The 22252-nt window shown below is 35.3% G+C and overlaps 1 protein-coding gene across 5 annotated transcripts in view; it reads right to left on the bottom strand.

Annotated features, from left to right (window-relative positions):
* Window positions 1-22252, bottom strand: part of LOC308059842 (cadherin-10) — a 109043-nt gene that overhangs the window by 75207 nt on the left and 11584 nt on the right. Inside the window, exon 2 of one of the 5 annotated variants that reach the window (XM_080377776.1) lies at window positions 16845-16916. The exons of the other annotated variants lie outside the window; for them this stretch is intronic. The gene's annotated coding sequence lies outside the window, so the exon portion shown is untranslated. The remainder of the gene's footprint in view (window positions 1-16844; window positions 16917-22252) is intronic. 5 annotated transcript variants of the gene reach the window in all.

Here is a 22252-nt window from a genome sequence, read left to right as displayed (position 1 = left end):
AAAAGACTAAGCTGGTAACCTATTAAAACATAAATGTCAAGGACTGTTAAATAGTAGAAGAATAAATCATACAATGTCTAAGGAGCTGTTGAAAAGATACACAGGAGAGACATTGTTCTCCAGAAAGAAGTTGCTGAAAAATAAAACTACTGAAATACTAAATACTTCCTATATACAGGTCACCAAAACCAATCTCCTTTGCTGCCCCAAATGAAGAAAACTGTGTGTCAGATGAAATACTCGGTGAAATGGTGTGGGTAAGCATGAGCAGGCCTTGTTTTCAAAAGATGTGATATATGAGGCAAATTCAGGAAGCCATTTGTAATTAGTGCATGAGCGGTTGTATCCTGAAGGTCTAAGCGTCGTTCACTGTGTCTGCAGAATGAATAGTTCAGCAATGCACATCTTGGCAAACAGGACAAAGAGGAGAGTAAGAGGAAAAAAAGACTGTAGGGGATCAGCACTCTCCATTTCTTAATCTCCTCTCCCACCCCCAGACCTTGCTTAGCAGCAAGTAATGAAGTAGCAACATCTGTGGCGTACAGCATGAAGATATGCCAGAGTAATGACATTTGCCAGGAGAGCGATCAGGTAGCAAGCAAGAAAGCAGCTCTGACTCATAGTACAATTTAAAAGGAATTACTACCCGATATTGGTATGTGTACATATATATTTATTTCAGCTTGGAAAGTAAAGATCTTCCAGTAAAAGTGAAAGTCAACTGGCACAATGATTTGGCTTAAATACCATGTAAACATAGTTAAGCTTGTTCTTAAAAAGCTGTGAAAGAAAGAAAACAACAGAACATCTGGGAAATTCCCCAGACCTTGCCATTCATCTGAGATGTTTTCTGTTTGGTACAGGCTGCTTGAAGGAAGAAAGATGACAGACAGGTCTCTAAAAAAATTCTACTGGATCTGAGGTTTTCAATTTAAGTTTTGAATTTATTGGTGTAGCAAAGAGTGCATTAAAAAAAAAAAAAAAAAGCTTCACCCACAGTTACAGTATTAAATTTTATTTTCCCTCAGATTGACCTGTATCATGGCATTAAGCTTATTAGGCGCTATGTGTAGGTTCAACATTGTAAAGTACAAACTTTAAAAATTGTTAAAAAAAGAAAGGATGATTTGTTTAAAAGGTAGGGTGTGTTGTTTTTTTCTTTTCTTTATCTGGTGTCCTGTCCCCACCCAGCCAGCATATTTTCTCTCCAAAGTGTAACTTCATTAACTCCAAAATCATTCACAAATTCAGTACAGATGGGAGCTAATCAGGCAGGGATGTTAACCGAGGCCATTCCTCTTCTGAAGACTGTTCTGATCACCAGGTCTTAGGATCTCTCAACAGCCTCTCTCACGGAAATTATTCAACACTTTAGACTTTTTCATAGTTGATGAAAGAGAAAAAAAGGTAAGAGAGAATGACAGCTGCCCAGTAGTCATACCTTTCAAGAAGGCCTCAGAGGAGGAAAAATCAAAGCTAGGCAGCATATTATAGCTGTTGCTAATCTGCATTCTGGCAATTTCTCACTGCTCTTACCTTCTGCTTGCAACATCAATTAGTATCTCTAGGAGCCACACAAAAATCCTGGATAAAACAGCACTTTCGTCAATCATTTCCAAGGTGCTAACCCAATTTGAAAACATATTTTAAGACTTACAAGACCTAATTTTTCATTTAACAATCACAAAAAGCTCTAATTACACATGAATTTTAGGTTAATCTTGTTCTATTTAGAGACTTTGAAAACTGAAGTGCTCTAAACTTGTGGACACCTGAACAGGTTGGTTGTGATCCTTCTCACAGAAAAGATTGTCCTTCTTTCCCCCCTCCCCAATGACCACTAGCATTGCTCTGAAGCAATTATCCAACAGACCGTATTAAACCATTAGACAGTACCTAACAGAATAAAGATAGCATTGAGTACCAGATTTAAGGGTTTTTTTGTTGGTGGTTTTTTTGTTGGTTTGGGTTTGGTTGGTTGGTTTTGGTTTTTGTTGTGGCAGAATGGCATAGAGTAACATCTGCACAGTAAATTAACTTTATTTTGTAATAATCTTCAGTAAAAAGAATGAGGTCACAATATAATTTGCAAATAACTCAGATTTCCTATACAATATCTTTACTAGAAACAATTCAGACAATAAAAGGAATGTTCCACTTTTGTGGGTTTTCAGAATTTATAAAATAATGATTGGAAGGTGAGAACTTCATTAAGGATTGCTTTGGGGACAGATGTTACTTTTCTACACTTACAACCACTTTTGGCGAACCAGACTTCTAAGTTGGAACACCGGAATATGGTGAATTGGCAACTGGCAGGTAATATATATAGCAGCTACAGTGCCTACCAGTGCATTGTTTAAAACTAGCATCTGCTGAGAGTTTTCATCTTTTTCACTCAAAAGGAGACATCCTCCTTTTGGACAAAAACTAAGAATGAAAGAAAGGAAGAAAATAGTCATATAAGCAAAGCAATGATCTGTAAATTTTTTGGTAAAATTGTCAGGAACTAGGAATAATGTAAAATGTCAAGATGAAAAAAAGCGGGAGGAGTACAGATACAATTAGTTTTTTGGATAGATTTTAGTGTTACAGTGGTTTCTTTCCCAGCTTAATTCTGTGAGATGATTTTGTGAAGAGCTTTGAACCCAGGATTACAAAACTGGAGCTCTTCAGACAGTAATGGTTTTATTGCAAGTGCTATCTGAGAGGTGGCTGGGCAGCTGACACAGTTTTAAGTTATCTAGCTCTGAGTACAGTTACTTGTTTGCTTTGTTTCTATATATATGTGTGTGTATATATAAACTCTGCAGACATGGGGATACTTACTCACCAAAATTATTTAGTAGTAAGGATATTATATGAAGATGGAAAAATATCTGTTCTGAAGGGAAAGTAAGAGAAAACTAAAAACATTCAAGTCTTTTCTTTCTTTTTTCTTTTTAATTTGTATTTTATTATTAATTCTGTTCCATATTCTCTTTCAAGTAAATGCACTTCTGTTTCTCTGAGAAGTCCCCTCTGATCAATCGTGCTTCATTTGTTCTTCTGGTTGCTTTTTTATTTTTATTATTTTATTCTGTATTACTATAGTCACAGATGCCTTTTACATGGCTACTGGACATTCATAAAGTAGCAACCAATATTAACTATTCAACCAATAATGACCAGCCCTCCATGATGTCGTGTCACACCCAGTGGGGTTATTTTTTGCCTAACAGCTCTCTTTAGTCAAATTGAAAATGCAAATCTGCATGGGCCTCTACTAGGTAGAGTATTTGACTATCCACACCATATCCAAAGTGACAATGAGTCTTGATGTTTTGCTCAAATGATTCTCCAACTGCACCCACAACAGCCAGAAAGCATAATGCAAACAATGTATATGGTGTAACATTTAGCTAGCAAGCAAACTAAAACCAGCTACAAGACAACTGAAGAATACCATATTTACAATAGCAAGGTAATTGTCATGGTTAAGTGAAAATGGATTAGTATGTTGCAGGTTTATCCGATTCCTTCTTTTGTTAAACAATGAATAGTAATTAACATGATATATTTCCACAAATAGAGTTAGTTAGAATACCAGTAATTTTCCTGACAGATCCAGTGTAGGATTACATTTATCCCAGTAAAACTAAATTATTTATATCAATATACCTGGTCTACTGTGTTTTCTGTGGTTTTACGTAAGTCAAAAAAATATTTTATGTGTTCAGTATTTATAAACTTTTCCAATTACCTGCCTCCTTTTTTATGTCTGTATTTTGAATCTAGGGTGAATAAATTACTATTACAATTGGAAACCAAATGTTTATAGTTTAGTTTTTACTGGAAGTCAATTAGGAGTCAAAAACACACTTCTGTATGAAAACTGCTGTTTATTTGTATTTAATGTGAATGAATAATAATTGTGCAAGAGAAATACAGTCATTTAGATTATCGGAATTCTTTATGTCTGTCAATTATTAGCTAGTCTCTGGGTTTTGTTTCTTTTTAGAATTAGGGACTGTTTCATCACAATATGCACAGCTAATAATTTAACTTAAGGGTTTTTTTAAACAACAGTCTTTTTTCAAACTGAAAACAAATTATCGGTGATTAATGGTGTATTGATCTTTGAAGCTTACAGACTACACAGCAATTTTTTCACACCAAAAGTTTTAAATTGAATTTACAGCAGCTTATTCCCTACCTTGTGCTGTATTATATGCAACATCTTAATATTAATTCTGAACGACTGATGCTGTCTTAGGTTATATGTACACATTTTTCTCTACAGAATATTCTTCTGTAAATTTATCAAAAGTCTAGAACAGCAAGTAAAAGAACTCTTGCTTGTAAAGTTCACAAATAAGTATGAAGAGACTGCAGAAAAATAATTCTTTAATTCCAAGAGTCAACAGTGTATTCAAACAGTGTCTGCTCAGTGATAAAGACTTCCATCTCATCTTATCCTCGTAAGTGAAAAAATAATGATGTAAATACCACCTAGTTCCCTGAGAAAACTGCCTTGAACAAAATTCTTAGGACAACTGGAATGTGATAGCTCTCCCATATTTAAAGGCAAACCCCTTCAAATCTGCATATGTGAAATTATATAGAGAAATACGTGGCATATAACTGAGATATTTTACATAGTTTATAGTGTCGAGCAATTCTAATAGCTTGGACAGACACAACATATTTCTGTAAAACAATTAATAATTTAAAAGACTGAAAAGATTTACTCAGCTATGGCAGAAAACAACGAGATGCATTAACCCCACTAGATGCATAAAACCCTATAATGCCTCAATTCATTTCCCCATTGTGCTGATTTGGGCTGGGATTGAGTTAACTTTTTTTTCATAGTAGCTTGTATGGTGCTGCGTTGGATTTATGACGGAAACAGTGTTGATAACACAGGGATGTTTTAGTCATTGCAGAGCAGAGCTTACACAGAGTCAAGATCTTTTCTGCTTGTCATGCTGCCCCACCAGCAAGTAAGCTGGGGGTGCACAAGAAGCTAGGAGGGGACACAGCTGGGACAGCTGACCAAAGGGATACTCCAGACTGTATGACATCATGCTAAGCCTATAAAGCTGGGGGGAGAAGAACAAAGGTGGGGATGTTCAGAGTGATGTCATTTCGTCTTCCCAAACTGTTAATGTGTGATGGAGCCCTGCATCCCTGGGGATGGCTGAACACCTGCTTGCCGATAGGAAGTAGTGAATGAATTCCTTGTTTTGCTTTGCTTGTGAGGACAGCTTTTGCTTTCCCTATTAAACTGTCTTTATGAGTTTTCTCACTTTCATCCTAACCTTTCTCTCCCCAGTCCCACTGCAGAGGGAGGGAGTGAGAGGATGTGTTTTGCTTAGCTGCCTACCAGGGTTAACTCACAACATACATCCATTTTTTTTCTCACAGAAAGCTACCTTAAATAAATGTAATCTTTCAAGTTAACAAGAACCAGATGACCTGTATGTTTTTACCAACAAATTCCTTCAAGTCACTCAAACAGAGGAAATCACTATAGAACACCACAGAACGATTTGTAATAGACTCTTCTTAACATTCTTGGGTTGCAAAATCATCAGGAAAACCAGAATCTTGTTTCTTCTACTAACCCTATCATCTAAAAGCTGGCTAGGAAATAAATTCACAAAGATACAGATACAAGAGTACAAATACAGCTACAATATACTCAGACACTTTCTGCACAAAAAGGTTCTGGGAAATGTCAATGAAGGAGATGTTGACCATCTGTGATCAAAATCGCTCCTGGGGAAGCAAATCCATTGCCATCTAAAGCGTACCACGACTTAACTAGTAGCTAAAGAATTACTCTTTTCTCCAATCTGCCTTGATATTTTTACAGAATGGCATCCAGCCTCTCACTTCTGGAAGGCTTATATCAAGCTGAATCTCCGTCATACTACTACAAACACTGTTTGTTGCACCTGCCAAGAAAAATGCATGGACAGAATGCCAGTGTCAGCAATGCTAAACATTTAAAGCTTTCTGTTCTTATTTATAGCTTGCTTTATGTTAAAGCAAGCAATTACAATAAGTTAGGACGGTAGACAAACATAGGAGGAAGGTTATTTGAGGTCCTAGAGAACAATAGTTCCAAACTGGAAGTAAAAGTGATTCTCAACAGGCTTTAAAGGTCACACAAAATAAATGGTAAGACATCCCATTGACTGTTTTTTTTTTTACGATTCCTTCTGTTAATTTTTGCAGTTTCCATGCAGTGCCATTCATTACTTACTTGCTCTAGCCTACATGTTTAACATGGATCTTCACTGGTATGTTGACAGCTTTCCCTTCTTTTCCTAACATTTTCATTTTATCCCCAGTGTTTCCTTCAGTCCTCTTCCAAACACTTGTCTGAGAAAGGCAGGCTAGCTTAAGAGTCTAATGTCAATGAAAGTGTTATATTTCTGCTACTAGAAGAATGTCAAGGATCTGTTCTCAGTTTCAGCAACAAAAAGACAGCTACTTTAGTGACTGAAGTGTACTTGCTGAAGATGTTCACTGGTGTCACTCAGAGCTCAATGTGATGTATATTTAAAGTGTATATTACCATATTTAAAGAAATGCTAGGGATTTCTTCCCAAGTGAAGAGAAGCACAGAACTACAATGCTACATTATATACATACACATCAGCAAAACAGAAAATGTCAACCAATGATTTTCTACCTCTGCTTTAAGCACTATTATAAAGTAAAATAGATATTTCTCTAATAACTCTTACATAAGTGAAGATCAAAAGAACTTGAGTGTATTTTTTCCTGTACCTATAAACAAATAAATTTGTCCAATTTGCAATGTCTTCAACACATTACTCAGTGCAACTCTTTTAAGACAGCTGTACGATACAGAAGAAAAAAACCCTCCAAAACCACAATTAATACACCAGCTCTAGGAGACGGACAGATGTTTAAAAATGCCATACACTGAATATGATATGTCACTTTCATACGGTTGAAAGTTTTGCACCTTCCTGGCAACTTGTGAGGTAAGATGTCAAACACCACCTGACAAACAACGAGGTCAGCAAGAAGTCATGTCGCAGAGTAACTAGATCACAGCTGCAGCACTGCTGCTGTCATTTCTACTCTCAGTCCTGACAGATGCTGCATGTGTGTCCTTTCTTCCGGTCTGCAGCAGGATGGCAGCCTCTCCAAAGCATCTGTGCCTCAGTGTTTTTCCAAATCCTGTTCACAACCTTTTTGATTAATTTGGAAAAATTGTCCCCCCAAAGCTCTGTTTATGCAAGCTGCTGAGGTCTGCTACAAATGCTCATTGACGCCAAGGTATGCAAGTTTTGTCCACAGTATCAACTTCTGCAGCCACGTCTTACTCTTTTCATTAGCAGGCTCCTTTTATTCATTACCTTTTAGAGAACCTTCCTATTAGGAAGGAAACATCTATAAAATAATATTCTGGAAATAAATTCATAACTGATGGTGTCATCTGGACTGCTTTGGCTTCCTCACTTAGGGCACATTTTTCATTGAGCTATTAGATAAAGATGAATTCTTTGTTACGGGACACGTGGAGGGAAATAGAGAAGGAATATTCAGTTACTAACAGTAAAAATGATTTTGAAGTAAGATGAAACATGGGTATGCTAACATAAACATGTAATTTAGGTATAAACAGGAAATACCTGGAAACCAGTCTAAGGGCAAGGAGGATAAAAAGAACAGGTGACAGCAAGTCAGAAAGGATGAAGAAAGTACTGCATTAGTCATCTATCAAATGTCTTTGACATCTGTACGTTAATACAAAAAGCATAATGAGCAAACCTAGTAAATCTTGAAGTCTTGATTTAAAAGTTGAAAATCATATCATAAGCATAATAGAGAGCTGGTGAAGCATCCCATAGGACTGGAAGTTTATCATAATATTATGTGCAGGAAAGACAGGAAGACCAGAGGAGGAGGTAGTTTTTGAAAGAAGCTATATGGCACAAACAAAAGCTTTCCTAATACAAAAGTGGGATAGGAAATGTACTAAAGAACAGACTTTGGCTAAGCCACTGTCATTTCATCCAAAACACAGGGGAACGAGCATGTAAAAAATATAAAATACATTGTATTGCTGAATATTGAGTATAAAGGAATAGCAGGAAAAGAAAGAGGTAAAATGGATGAAGCCAAGGCATAAAATGAGAAGTCAGAGGTATCTAGGATGAAATAATTCTGTAACAGCATTAGCAACAGGGCAAGATTAAAAACTTTGGTTCAAAAATCAGTGGAGAAATAGTGATTTTATGGATAGAATGAAGGAAATTGGAGAATGCAATGTCTTTTTCTTAGCAGTATTGTCTCTAAATGTAAATTAAAAATTAAAAATGTACTTTCCACTCCAATTCCACTCCAAATTCTTTCTGTGATTGAATAATTATCATGCCTTGCGGACAAAGAAATATCAGTAAATGTCAACCATCTTATAATGCTACTGAGGCAAACAGATCACTGAAGATGATTTAACAGTAACATCTGGATCCAAAAAAGAAACTGATCTATAAGGAGGATTACTACCTATAAGGAAAATAAATTACAACTTCTTTACTCAGGCAACACTTGGAAAGGGCTCAAAGCTTTGAAACAATAAATCCATTTTTGAACACACACCTTAAGTGAGGTGTGCAGAAGTCAGGTTAGACTACTTGTCGTCATGACTATCCTGGCAGAAGGGAACAAACCGGTGCTACTAGGTTGTAACAGAAAAGCGTGTGAGAGGGGAGAACAAGTTACAACTTTTAAATATATGACTTATGTAAAAGAGACAGGGGATAATCTGTTATCCTTATCTGCTGAACATGACATGAAGTAATGGCTGAGATGATTTGTAGCTGGGGAAAACCCATGAAACTCAGCCCAGCAAATGATTTTTTTTTTTTTTTTTTTTTTTTTTTGGGGGGGGGGGGGTAACTTTAATGATAATCACTTCTACAGACAGAACTAGCACACATTTACATAGTACAATTCGTCTCTTAAGACTGTCTTAGAGATTAACTTCCCTTTCCACCTCTATCCATCCTTAATCTTGTAAATGCCATACTCAGAAGACCAACCATGAACTTTATCTTATTTACATGGAAAAAAGTAACAAAAGGCTATCATATAATATATGTTTTCAGATATCTTTCAATTCTACACAGTAACTGAACAAAGTAGGAGAAACATATTTTTTGAGCCAATCTTAATCACATAGACCCTGTTTTGTGAAATAAAAAAATAATAAAAGTGTTTGCTAACCTAGATTCAACATAAAATAAGTAATATCTGCAGGCTGGCTTCCACAGTCCTCTAGGGTTTAAACATAATTTGATAAACTAAATGCCTACTCATATTTTGTGTAGTAGTAGCTCACCCTACATTTGCTTTTCTAGTGCTGTCACTTTAGACTACTGGATTTTCAGAAGTACCTTTTAACATGACTGCAAACAGGAAACATAGCCCAAGGGCCTGAACACACAATGGTTATAGCTTATATACCCGCTGCATCTTCAAGGAAAGGAAGATGGAATGCTTCCAAGTATGCAGAAAAAATGCTGTCAAGAGGAAAAAGAGTATGAAAACTGTAATCACATTTCTCTGAAGGATGACCTGTCTCCAATGTAATGTCTGATTCTTCTAGATATTTCAGTCATTTCAAATCACACTTAGATCTAATGTGATTCATCTAATCTTATTTATCATCAAACACAAACCATTATGTTTCTAAAGAGATTGTGGTGGGAAGAAGCAGAAGAAACATATCAATATTTTTTTAATCTAGAAAAAAACTTAAAGCAAAACCCCAAAAACCATGTTCTTAAATTGGTAAACTACTTCTTCATAAGCCTCAAAAGGTCCCAGGAAATTATCTTCCTTTTCCCACATTTATTTTATTATATATTTTCATGGGGTTTTTACTTAAGCATACTAATAAAATACATAGCCACTGGACAGGGATGAACCTCAGAGAAAGAGTTTCTATTCAAAAATCTTAAAGTGATGCAAAGTGTGAGTTAGGGCAAGTTATTTCAAACCTCTGCGAACTATTCCCTGCCTCCTAGCTTTTTCCAATCTTGTTTACTTAGTTTGTAAGTATCTCATATTTGTGACAGTCTCTTAACAGGCCACATTTCCATACAATGTCCCATAGAAATACTTCCAAAAGAGCAAGAAAATTCAAGCAGCTAGATCAAACAGTTTACACGGTCTTACTAAATGCTGGAAGCCCCAACATGCTACAGTAAGATGCTTTTGTTTGCTTTTCATTCATGCATAGTGTTAAATGTCTAAAGCTGCACATCTTTAGGGAACCATATGTCCCTGTACACATAATGTGTACCCTCAGTTACATGTTTCATCTCCTAGTAAGTAGCTCAGACTTCCTGGTTGTTCTCTCCCCCATAAACACTATTTTCTCTATCCTTCCACAAACAAGTATCATGCAACAGGACTCCAAGGCAGATGGAAGGCTTTTGAACAGTCCCAATTCCCACCAGGGTGTCTTTACAAAGAAAAGACCCCTGTGATTATATGTAAAGCAGCCCAATGAGTGGGACAAATTACCAAGATGAGACTGAGATAGAATGCCATTCTCAACATCTATACACTCATAACTGTATTAGATATTATTTGATAATCCCAAATAATCAGGCAGACTGGATTTTAAGTTTGTTTTGTATACAGTGGTAACTGATTGTTAGTTCAGTTTGGATTAAAAGCAAATAAGATCAGTTACGGAATTATGAATGATTTTATATTTCACTAAATAATATTTGTATGTTGTCCCTCCAACTGTCCAATTGTCTGTACAATAAAAAAAAATTCTAGGAGTTAATAGGACTACAGACTAAGTAAAGTAGATGGGGGGGGAGGGGGGCGCAGTGATTAGGTTCGTTAATTATAATGTATTATAATAGGTATAAATATAAGTATTATACGGAGAAAAAGAAGGCTTGAAGCTCTTCAGTGACACTGAATGCCTTGCTATTCTGCAAACCACCACAGTGACCAAATAGACAATAGGACAGTGCCTAAGCACAAACACTGTTGCAACTCAAAAAAACCCCAGTACTTCACATACCTACTAATAGGTAACAAATGATGAAAACTGCCTTTTCTTGATAATTAATTAAATCTTCATAAGTAATATCCATTATATACTAAAAATTATCCAGGAACTACAGCTGTACAGCATGAACACTGTTGATAGCATTAAATATTCTTAAAAGCTCCAAAGCATACAATAAAATTCATGTTTAAAAATGAGTAAAAGACTGCAAAACCACAAGAAAAAACCCCAACAATTATTTGTAAGGATATGCAACACACCATAGAGTATCAAAGTAGTATCTGGATGTGTGGACTAATACCTAGAGACAGTCTATTTTTTATGAACAGATGTAAAGGGACTTATGAGAGTTTATGTGTGAATGATTTTTTAATGTTTCTTGTTCCTAGCTTGACACATTGTCTCTTACATGGCATGCTTCTTCAGGGCATTGTTACTCAATTTACGTCTATCGGAAGTTTAACCAGTTTTTGATGGTCCTGGTGATACAGCCCAGGACGGGCATACCGGGAAGAGGCATGAGAGTATTTGGCAACCCACTGGAGCAGAAATTTTATATGCCTAGCCAGAATTAATCTATTTTGTTTCCTTTTTATTTTATTTATTTTTTTTTTTTTTTTTAAAGAGTTCTATTTTCTATGCTATATAATAAAAATTTCTCACAGGCTCCTTTTAGCGTGTCACAGTGAACGCCAGTCTTATTCACAAGAACTGGGATTTGCAAGTATTCAACATTTATTTTGCTATATTACATCATACAGACAAAAGTCAAACATTTGTGGTTGGCACGAAACATGAAGTGAGAAGCGAATGAACGTAAGAAGCATGTCCTAAGCAAAGAACTTATCACATAAAAACACCAAAATACCAGCACCTGTACAATGCAGAAAGAAAGCAGGTCATCAAGCTCTGAGTAAAGCTGGGCAACATTAGGATGTAAGAAACATTACAAAAACATCACCTATAATCTTGGAAAGTATAGGAACAGAAACATACAAAGGATAACACAAAAAATCATTAAAATCTTAGAAGTAAATTATGTGTATAAAAAAAACCAGAAGTGAAACCTTGTAATTTGATTTCCCTTATATTTTTATGTCATAGTCTTATGCTGAAGATTTAACAATTCTATAGTATTTGGCAGTGTTTGACTTTAGCTTTTATAAGGAGATAGCATGTTGGTATTTTATTAAACATATAATTCTGTATATTGCTTTGGATGTGAAAACTTCTGCTTAATGCACCCTGAAGCAAAAGTGCAGTTAAGTGCTTCCTAGCTCAGTTATCATTTTGCACTTCTCTTCCAGGATGAACTCTGATCACATGTATTCTATCTATAATTCATTCATTCCAACTGTCCTCTGCATTTCATTACTAAAGCAGAATGCTCATCTTGGTCTTTAAATCAATTAAATCAACTACCTGACAAATGCTTATTGGATATCATTAAAAGGTTATGGAAAAAAAAAATACTGTGTTTTTAGAATTACATAAGGGGTGAGAATTACTGTTTTATAAAAATCTAGGTGGAAACCGATTAAATGTCTGAAAAACTTAGAAGTCCTGAACACAGTACTAAGCGCAAACTGAGACAAACACAGATGAGGTTGATGGTCAGCATCCAACTAACCTCAGAAATACAGGGCCATTTTAGTCTTACTTTCTGCTAGGAAATTAAAGTCTCAGAACATGGCACAGCTTTAAGGACTACGTTGGCTGAAGCGTGTGAGTGTGTATGTATCTGCACAGCATTAAAAAAATAAAAATAAGAAGTGCTAAAATTTATATATATGATCAAATTTTGTCAACGGTATTGGAAACTAAACCCAGGCTTAAGTCATTTGCAAAATGCTGTGGTCTCCCATGCACAAAAGCCCATTAGTTTAACAACAAACCGTGACCCTCAAACTTCTGCAGTTTAGTGCATCCTCCAAGACTGCAATACATAGTAGGAGGTGGCTTTCAGTGCTCCCTGCTGGCAAACCTTTTCCCCTTAATTAGGAAGAAGGCACCAGAAATTCACTGACAATGAGGAGCTTCTGCAGTGCTGTCCAGCCCTGCATCTTCAGGTTCTTGAATGCATGGCTCTTACATGTGAACAAGTGCACAGCATTTCAAGCGTAACATAATTGACAAAAGCATCTGACTGCTGCTGTTAACCAAAATGCCTTACAAAGAAAGTACGAAAACACACAGAAAGAGGCACTGTAAAACTTTTATTTACTCTCCTTCATATTTATTTTTTTCTTTAAATGAGGAGCAAGAAAAACCCTAATATAGTCAAAGTGCAAAAAAATATAGAATTCTTGTGGATAGCAATGTGGACTAACAAAGAGAAAACAGGAGAGCTGATCCTTGTTACCATTCCTTTCTCATGTAAATCAGTTGTGACAAACTGGAGCAGCTAGAAAAGAGTTGTAGCCTGGTCTAAGACTACCATAAAACTACTGGAGTATCTGGATTATATTTTTTTTGTTTGTTTGTTTGTTTGCTTTGGCTGAGGAGAACTTGATTGAAGGCTGCTGGAGAGAGATCGTTCTAGAAACACAAGGGTTTAGTTTATCTGATTTTTTTTTTTTCCCTGCACAAGACATTGCAAAGCTATTGCCAAATTATAGTTAAATTGGGGTGTGTGTGTGTCTGTTGTTTTAAAATCTGTTAAGGCAGGATTTTTTGCTTACATTTTAAAGGATTTACAATTTATTTTGTCATTCATTTCCTGAATTCTCTTTATAATACTCAAAAGTGACAGCTTTCTCCATGTCAGGATGTCACAATATGCTCTGCATCAAGAGAGACAAATATAAATCCATTGCTGGAAATTACAGTTTTATTACTGAAGCACACCGACTTCATTACATTAGTCCACTAAAATATAATTTTAATTGTTGTCTTATTTGTACATTCATACTTTAAAGACAGTTTAAAATATTTATACACTGGAAAAGGTAGGAATAGTGCTTCATTTGCAGCTAATGTACATGTAAGCTTCTCCATTCATCTTCAGAAGAAAACAATCAAGTTCGCTTCGGCAAAGGAAAGATCTTTCAATCTAATGCCAAAAACCACATAACCTGAAATGTCCGTGTCGCTACTCTTACTTTAGCAGTTCTCTTTTAAACTTAAATAGCACTTCCTGGGTTGCCCTAAATACTGCAATCTCTGAAGGACAAAGTTATAGCAACAAACTAATTCAGACTGTTGCTGCAAGTGTCTGAAAAGATGGTACACCTATGTTTTTCATGTAAGAACAGCACCCATGGTTGCTGGGATCCTGTGCTTTTGTGACCTTTATATCTTGTTTAGAATTTCTCTAGACATTCAGGCCCTGAACATGTCAGTTATACATTACTGCAGTTGTACAGCAGGATGAATTTTCTTCTTTCACTGCCACAGCCTAGGTGCATGTTGCTTAGACTAGCTGGTAGTCACACTAGACATAAATAATTTTGACAGTAAGAACACACTAAATATACAAGTTCCACAGATCAGCAGTCAACCTTATCTGATGGATTAACCCCAGAAACAGTTTTAAAAAACATTTTTTCCTTTTGATCATTTAGACAAGTTCTGTGACAGAAACTTTTCACTCTCCCTTTTATATACAGGATCTAACAGTTCCCAGCATAAATAATGTATTTACTTACCTACCTAAAATTCTAACTAAATTATGCACACTGGGGTTGAAAGAGAAAAATCTACTATTCAACAGGTGCAGTTTGCAGAGGGGGTATACAAGGGATTTGGAACCTGAGATGAAGAAATTCTAGCAATTCCACTTCTTTCAAAAACATATTCTGAAATGGTACTACACAGATTTCCCAATGTTCCTGACTATAATCACAAAATCATTGCCTTATTCTGCTTTCTTTTCCCCTCTGGAACTCCATAAATAGGACTAATCACTTTACTTGATCATGTTTTCTCTTCCCTCTCTAACTTCACGGAGACATTGATACTTTGCATTATTTATCTTTCCAGGGCACTTTCCTAACTATCTACATTTTCTTGTTATTCCTTAAATTTATTTTACATCCCTCTTCACATAACAGTGTCTCTAAATTCTCTTAATCTCATGTCAACGCTATTTCTGCTCAAATCCTTGGCTACATCATTATTTCTTCTATCACTGAATATCATGCTTCTTTTGCAAATGGGCTCCTCCTCCATTTTTTGACAGCCAGTGCAGCGCATTCTCATGTGAATTAAGAGATGCAACCTTTTCAACACTCTCTCTCCAAATTTCAAAACTCTTCTGTTCATATAAGCATTCACTTCATCTCTTGAAGTGCTACAGGTATGTATATCAATCAAAGAAACTCTCTGTATGTTCCTCTACAACATCCATTGACTTACCACAGTTACCTTTCTGCTTTTTACACTGCATAAACACAACCACGTCTTATTGAAGACTTTCCCTTTGGTAACTTACGATGTGCTACATCATATTTCTGTATCTCTGCTTGATCTGTTGCCTGTCCCGTTCCATGTTTCAGGTAAAGCATGCTGACTGCCTTACATGCATCTTTTATAACTTAATATATTTTAAATCCCCATAAAAAAATTAAACTACCACTTTCATATTATAAAACAAAATTCTACTTTCCCCCTCTTGAATATTCTTTAAAATATTCTGTACTCAATTTGATTTAAATGTAACCACATTATTATTACAGTGCCATGCATATTCAGACTAAGATAAGATGCAGTTTTGCTAAATAACTTTCTATAAAGCTTTATACAATTCCAGACTATAAAAAGACAGACCATTCACAGATTACCCTGAAATGACAGAATTTAATGTTTAATGACTAAATACTGACTATTTTTTAATGTAAGAAATTATAAACTCTAACAGGCCCAGAAACTGTAGTTCTATAAAATGTCTCTATTGGGCCTAGAAAACAAATCATAGAAGGATATAGAAACTGGTTTTATATGGATCGCAAAGGTGTAAATTAGATTTTGGATTTCAGTGTAATTATTATTAACATATTATATATGTCATCATATAACTTTATTTATACAAATACTGTTTAGAGTCCCATCTTAAGCTTCACACCTTTCCATAAAGAGACTGACACATAGTTAGGTTTGTCTTCCTTGTAAGAGAATTGACACCATGTGAATTCACAGGAATGAGCAATTGCAATTCTTTTAGTTAATTCACCTACCACTTCAAACTTGTAGGCAAAGTACGCTATAGAAGGCACCAAAAGATACAGAAAAAAAGAGAATGTGTTAGTTGTCAAGAGTATTTTACTCTTGATCAGAAGGAAAAATTCTAACAAATACACCATCATATATATGTACAAAGCTGTTGAAATTCTGTATGTTATTACATTAACGTTGTGATTCTTCTCCCTATTCCTGCTGATAGGCAATGGATTTTTATCACTGGCTAACTCAGCTAACCCTAACCAGAGAAATCACACAATCTCTTAACCATTCAAAAAAAACCACTTCAGGTGTTGACTGATTGATCACAGTCATGAGCTGGTACAGCATACAACTGTACCTCAGCCAGTGATTGCCTATTAAAAAACACATTCTAGTGACTATCATTTTAATATATACCATCTAATTGCTAGAAAACACGTCTTGTATTATCTTGTCCTTATCATGTGTTTATTTTCTTGTATTATCTTGTCCTTATATGTTTATTTTCTGTGTAAGTTTAGAAAGCATACAATACATAACAAGGCAGTATTGGTCATCCTTACAGAAGGTGATGGAAGTATTTGACATTGCAAGAATAGCCAATTGGAATACTACTTACATTTCAGAGGTGAGATCTTAAACAGTGTTTTCATTTGGTGTTCATTTTGATTGATAGTAGTTCTTTCTTCAGCTGGGAGAATATACTGTTACTTTTTTTTTTTTTTTTTTTTTTCTTTTCTGGCTATAGTACTGGACTGAAGTTCAAAATTTGTCTGCTTTCTAGCCCTGAGGTACAAGAGCTTAATCTTTATGTGCTTTCATACTCCTTGTCTGTAAAAAGGTATTATAACAACACACAAAGTCCTAATTCGCTGTCAATCTTCAATGATTACAAGATATTAGGATGTTATTTGGACCAGACTATAACAAATGTCTTTAAAAAAAAACACGAAAAAAAAAACCCACCAAAAAACCACAACAAACCCCCCCTCATCCTTACTTTTGGAAGAATGACAACCACTGGCTTAAGTAAAAGCAGGACTGACGTCTTGATTTCTCTTTTCCAGCTATTGACAGAGAGTAATATTTTTGCATCTAAAAACTCACAGCATGACTGGAAGTCTGAGATAAATAAGAAAGCAAATATGGACTATCACATAGAAAACTCCTTAGGAAATTGAACAAGAATGTGATGTGTACTGAATGCAGACATCTACAAGCATTATGTCCAAAAAAGCAGGTATTAAACTAGTATTTATTTAGCACAGAACCAAACCACTCATCTTGCTGAATCCCAATGAAAGTATCAGGAAAATCAACAGCATTCCTGCTGTTATTGCATTTTTGGATGCAAGCTGGTATGAATTTTCCCAAGCCAAAACCAGAAAATGAAAAACAAGAATGATAGCATAGACCTTGGCTTTCTGTTACACATTACAGGATGCTGAAGTGAATATATTGCCTTGAGCTAGCTGAGAATTAATGTGTTCTACAGAGATCTAGCACAGTAACACAGAAAAAAATCTATTGACAATTGCCTTAAACTAGTTAAGTATCTAAGTATTCTACAGAGATCTAATGCATTACAGATTAAAAATCTGGGTCTATGTGTTAATTACAGTAAATTTTTTGCGAGATTTCTCTAATCCAATATTTATAGCAATGCACTTGAAAAGATTTTTTAAAAAAGAAGTGACCAAAGAGAACTTTTTCCTGTGCCTAACTTGGTTAGCTATTTTCAGTAGCTATAAAAAAATCATACATATATATCTATCACCAAAGCAGGATATTTTGCTTGTAGGCATAGAAACTGTGGGCTAGAAGAGTACCCTCTTGCCACAAGATGGCACCAAAAGATTAAAAATACCTGCATTCTAAGGTTCCCATCTGAAAAAACGAACCAACTTCAGGGAATTGCACAAGAAATTCCATCAACATTTGACTTTTTATTTGGTTAGCAAGTTGCAAACACTCTTCTTATTTTGACAAACTGCTGAAATTCAAAGACTTACTATAGAGTTAATGAATATGGAGAAAAAAATATTTACTGAAGCTAAAGTTTCCTACAAACTGCGATGAACAAGCAGTGAACATTTGGAATGATATATTTCCTTTTGATGACAGCAAAGTGAGAACATATGTAAATGTATGAATAAAAACTAAACAGATGGAAGAAAAAATAACTCCAAACTCATCAACGCTTTATAGTCTTTCCCAAAGGAAAATTTATCAAAATAAAAAGTTGATCCCAAATTTAGTGAACTCTTAAAAGTAGTGTAAGAAATATTGAAGAAACTGTATTTCTAGCTTATAGGATACCTCACTGTCAAATAAATGCTTTTCTATTCCCACAGCAAAACCTCATCCTTCACAAAGAAACAGTATTACGATAGGAACAGGTCAGACTGAACTAACGGCACAAAACCAAACCAAACCAAAACCTTAAAGCCTTGTGGGGGATGGAAAGTTTCAAATCGTAATTGCTACACATAATTATTTCATGTAACACATTTCATTTATTTATTAAAAAAAAAAAAATCCAACAAAGCAACTATTAAAAAACTGTTCATAGCCTTCAGGCAGAAAGCAACCGAACATTTCAGAACATAAAGCTAGTAATTCACTAGAAAATTTCTTTATGTCAGTATAATTGTTTCCTTTAAAGGGAAAAGACCCTGAACGATGTCAAGACTATTAAAGAATTATATTTGTGTCAGTATTATCCTGATTTTCGTTGCCAGTATTTCTGATTGTACAGAATCGTATTAAACTACCTTCAAATATTTTTTTCTGTACATCATTTTAGCTCATGTATTTTAAAGCACTAATGGATCACCCTTAAGAAGTCAGCTTGGTTACACATTAGGATCATTGAGATGTATTCTGTTTACTTAAATAAAATGGAATGCTTTAAAGTATTTTTCTTTGCAGTCACGATGCCATTATGACACCACATTTTTTCATGCTATTGTCCCAGTAACCAATAATCCAGTTTTAATCCACGATAACGATAACAAAATAACTTCCAGACTAGTCTAGAAATCATTTTTTTTAGTGCTGAGGTGTCATGGTTTTACCTGTGTGGCCTTTTTTAGTGAAAAGGATTTTAATATGCTAAAGCTAGGAATGGACTCTAACCAGCATACCCAGAGCAACAAGAAACAAGTCACATCACTAAAGCGACCCCACAGTCATGTATATCTGTAAGGAAGACTGCAGGTACTTTTCCAGAGATTGAGCTGGACCCACTTAACTAGCAGCTGGGGGACTGATCCACCTAGGTTGCTTTTATCCCATTGGACCTGACTTTCATATCAGTCCAAACAGCAATACACTTCCAGCCCTACATCATAAGAACTTATTCCTTGGGTCTTGATGGCTGAAGCCATGGAAGAAGGAAAATGTGGTTATTTCCTTTCCTGATTGTACATAACCCAAAATTCAGGAAGAAGTTACTGTCGTGTTAACACAAGTTTTCTTGGTCCTGCAGTTTACAAGGCTGAACTACTTTGAGCTTTACCATTTGTGTTTAACTACAGCTAAGCGGGTGGTGTTAGAAATGAAAACCCAAAAACCTCATTTGTAGATGGCTATTTGTAAGTTCTGTTCTAAAACACTAGCATAACAAGTAGAATTTAAACCCCGAATGTAATGAATTGTAATTATACTGTTGTTTTTTTTTTTTTAAAAAAAAAACAACTTTGCATTTCAGATCTTAAACAACTGATTTTTCCAGTTGGTCACAATACTTTTAGATATTCAGTTTAGAATAGCTCGGGCCCAGTGAACTTACTTATTCACATCATAGATTCCTAAATTCTCTTGAAGATTTTCGCTCATCAGAACTTTAATGGGATTATTACTATAACACGTTATGTCTCAGTTAATCTTTTTTTTTTTTTTTTTCTGATTCTCATTATTCTGACCTCAAATAAAAAGCTAGAGGAAACAAAGTCACAATTAGGACGTAGTCCAAAAAGCCTGTGTTTCAGAGTAGCTTCAGATGCTTTGCTAGTCAAGGATAGAAAGAAGAAATGTATGATTTTATCTTAATGTTCCATTCTGTATATATATTCCACAGACATACTTCGATTTTAGAAAAGAGATCAGCTTCTTTGATTATCAGAATGATTAAAGACTGTCTAAATAATATAAATTAATTTAAAAGTAATACATTTCTAAAGGTGAAAAGATTTTCTCCAATTAGTCAAAGCAGGGTACTACTTCATTGGAAATCACTCAAAAAAAGAAATTTGAAGGCATTGTATAAGCAAGGGAAAAAAGTATGTATTTTATAAAAGAAAAAAGTTACAGAGGAAAATACATCTGTCTGCCGTTCAGATGTAACAACCAGAAAAAAAGTAGATCCAGTAACACATAACACATATGCTTTTAAGTTCTTAATCGCAAACTGCAACAAAATGCCCCTAAGTTTTAAGTCATGGAAATAACGAAATGTACGTACTATGCCTGGAGCTTGATTCACTCATTTTAATCAACATGTTGGCTTCAGTGATATCCTGACCATGACCACCATACTTCTACTCAAAAAACTTTGTCCAACAGAGAAGAAAAGAAAAACCAAAAAAATCACACTTCACTAAAACGGTATTCTTGACAGTGTTCTGTGTCCTGCTCTTTTATGGACACTACAGATTTCTGCCAAAAGCCTGTGGAAACTATCCCAAGGGGTAAACAGAAGTAGGAGACAAAAATGCTCTTTAAAACTTGGCCTTGGGAAGTGGGAGGCAGTAGCATATTTAGGAAACCTGGGTGTAATATGCTTAAGCAGGTCTTAAACTGTCTTTCATGTCAGAATAAAATGTCTTGGTTTCCTACTCTTAGAAGTGAGCAATTTTTTTTCATATAGCTGTAAAATGACGGGCTGCACCCCAGTAACTCATTCATAAACTGAGGCCTGCACTATTACTTACAATTTAATGCAGGACATTCTCCTGCTTCAGTTCATCATGTTTGGGGATTTTTTTTTTTTTATTATTTTAAACACATTCTACTTTTTTTTTCTTCTAAACACATTCTACTTTTTTTTTTCTTCTTCTTTGTATTATTTTTATGTTTCTGGGGGTTCACATTGCAATTACTTCTAACAACTGACAGTCTGCTACTGAGAATCCAGGTCATCTGAGTAGCCTCAACAGTGAAAAAAAGCACCCCACATTGTTTTAAGAATTAAATCTTATTTATCTAATTACTACATGTATACTTCCAGTGAACGTATTACTTAGAATTTTCCCGATGTAGAGAAATCGATGATATTTAAGTCTGCTTTTCACTAATTTGTTGGCAATATGCAGATAAAAAGGATCCATAGGTCTTCAAGGAATCTCATTATGTACCAGAAAACAGAGAGGGACCCAAATAGGAAGAGTCAAGTCTTGTCTAATGTTTAAGATCAGAATGAACATGAAATTATAAGTGCATATATTTAAAAAAATAGAGAAAACAACCTGACAGTTGAAAGAATTCAATATAGTAGTCTTGACTGAAAACTGTGAATAGTATTACAAGACCATCAGGTACGTGTTTCTCCCCTTTTTCCTCTCTACTGGTGGCACAGAAAGATACACACAGAAAAGATGGCAGTCTTTCCCTCAAAAACCAGGAACTTGTAGATAAAAGACACTACAATCCCAGTTCATAATTAAAGCCCATATGCCTGTCAAGACCATATCTGATAGCATTTTAAGGTCTAGTGAGGGGCAGTAATGTTAAGATAACGTTATGTGAATGATAACCATATCAGGAAAAAAAAATAATTATGTTTATTAAACCATGTGGACCGAGTCATGAAAATCTCAGTGTCCTGAGTGAGGAACAGATGTCTTTTTTCCTCATCTTTCATCACCTATTTTCAAAATGGTGCCCAGATTCCTTTTTAGGGGTCTACGTCTGTGGTAACAGCACCGGCACAAAGACCTTTGCAGGGTTACAGAAGCCTTGGCCCTGGACATTTCACGGCCCAGGACAGGGGACAGAGGCAAGGATGTTAACACTGTACACACAGCA

The sequence above is a fragment of the Falco punctatus genome (genome assembly GCF_963210335.1).
Source record: "Falco punctatus genome assembly, chromosome: 3".
Classification (NCBI taxonomy): Eukaryota; Metazoa; Chordata; class Aves; order Falconiformes; family Falconidae; genus Falco; species Falco punctatus.
The sequence above is the reverse complement of the archived record's forward strand: the minus strand, read 5'-3'. Positions and strand labels throughout refer to the sequence as shown.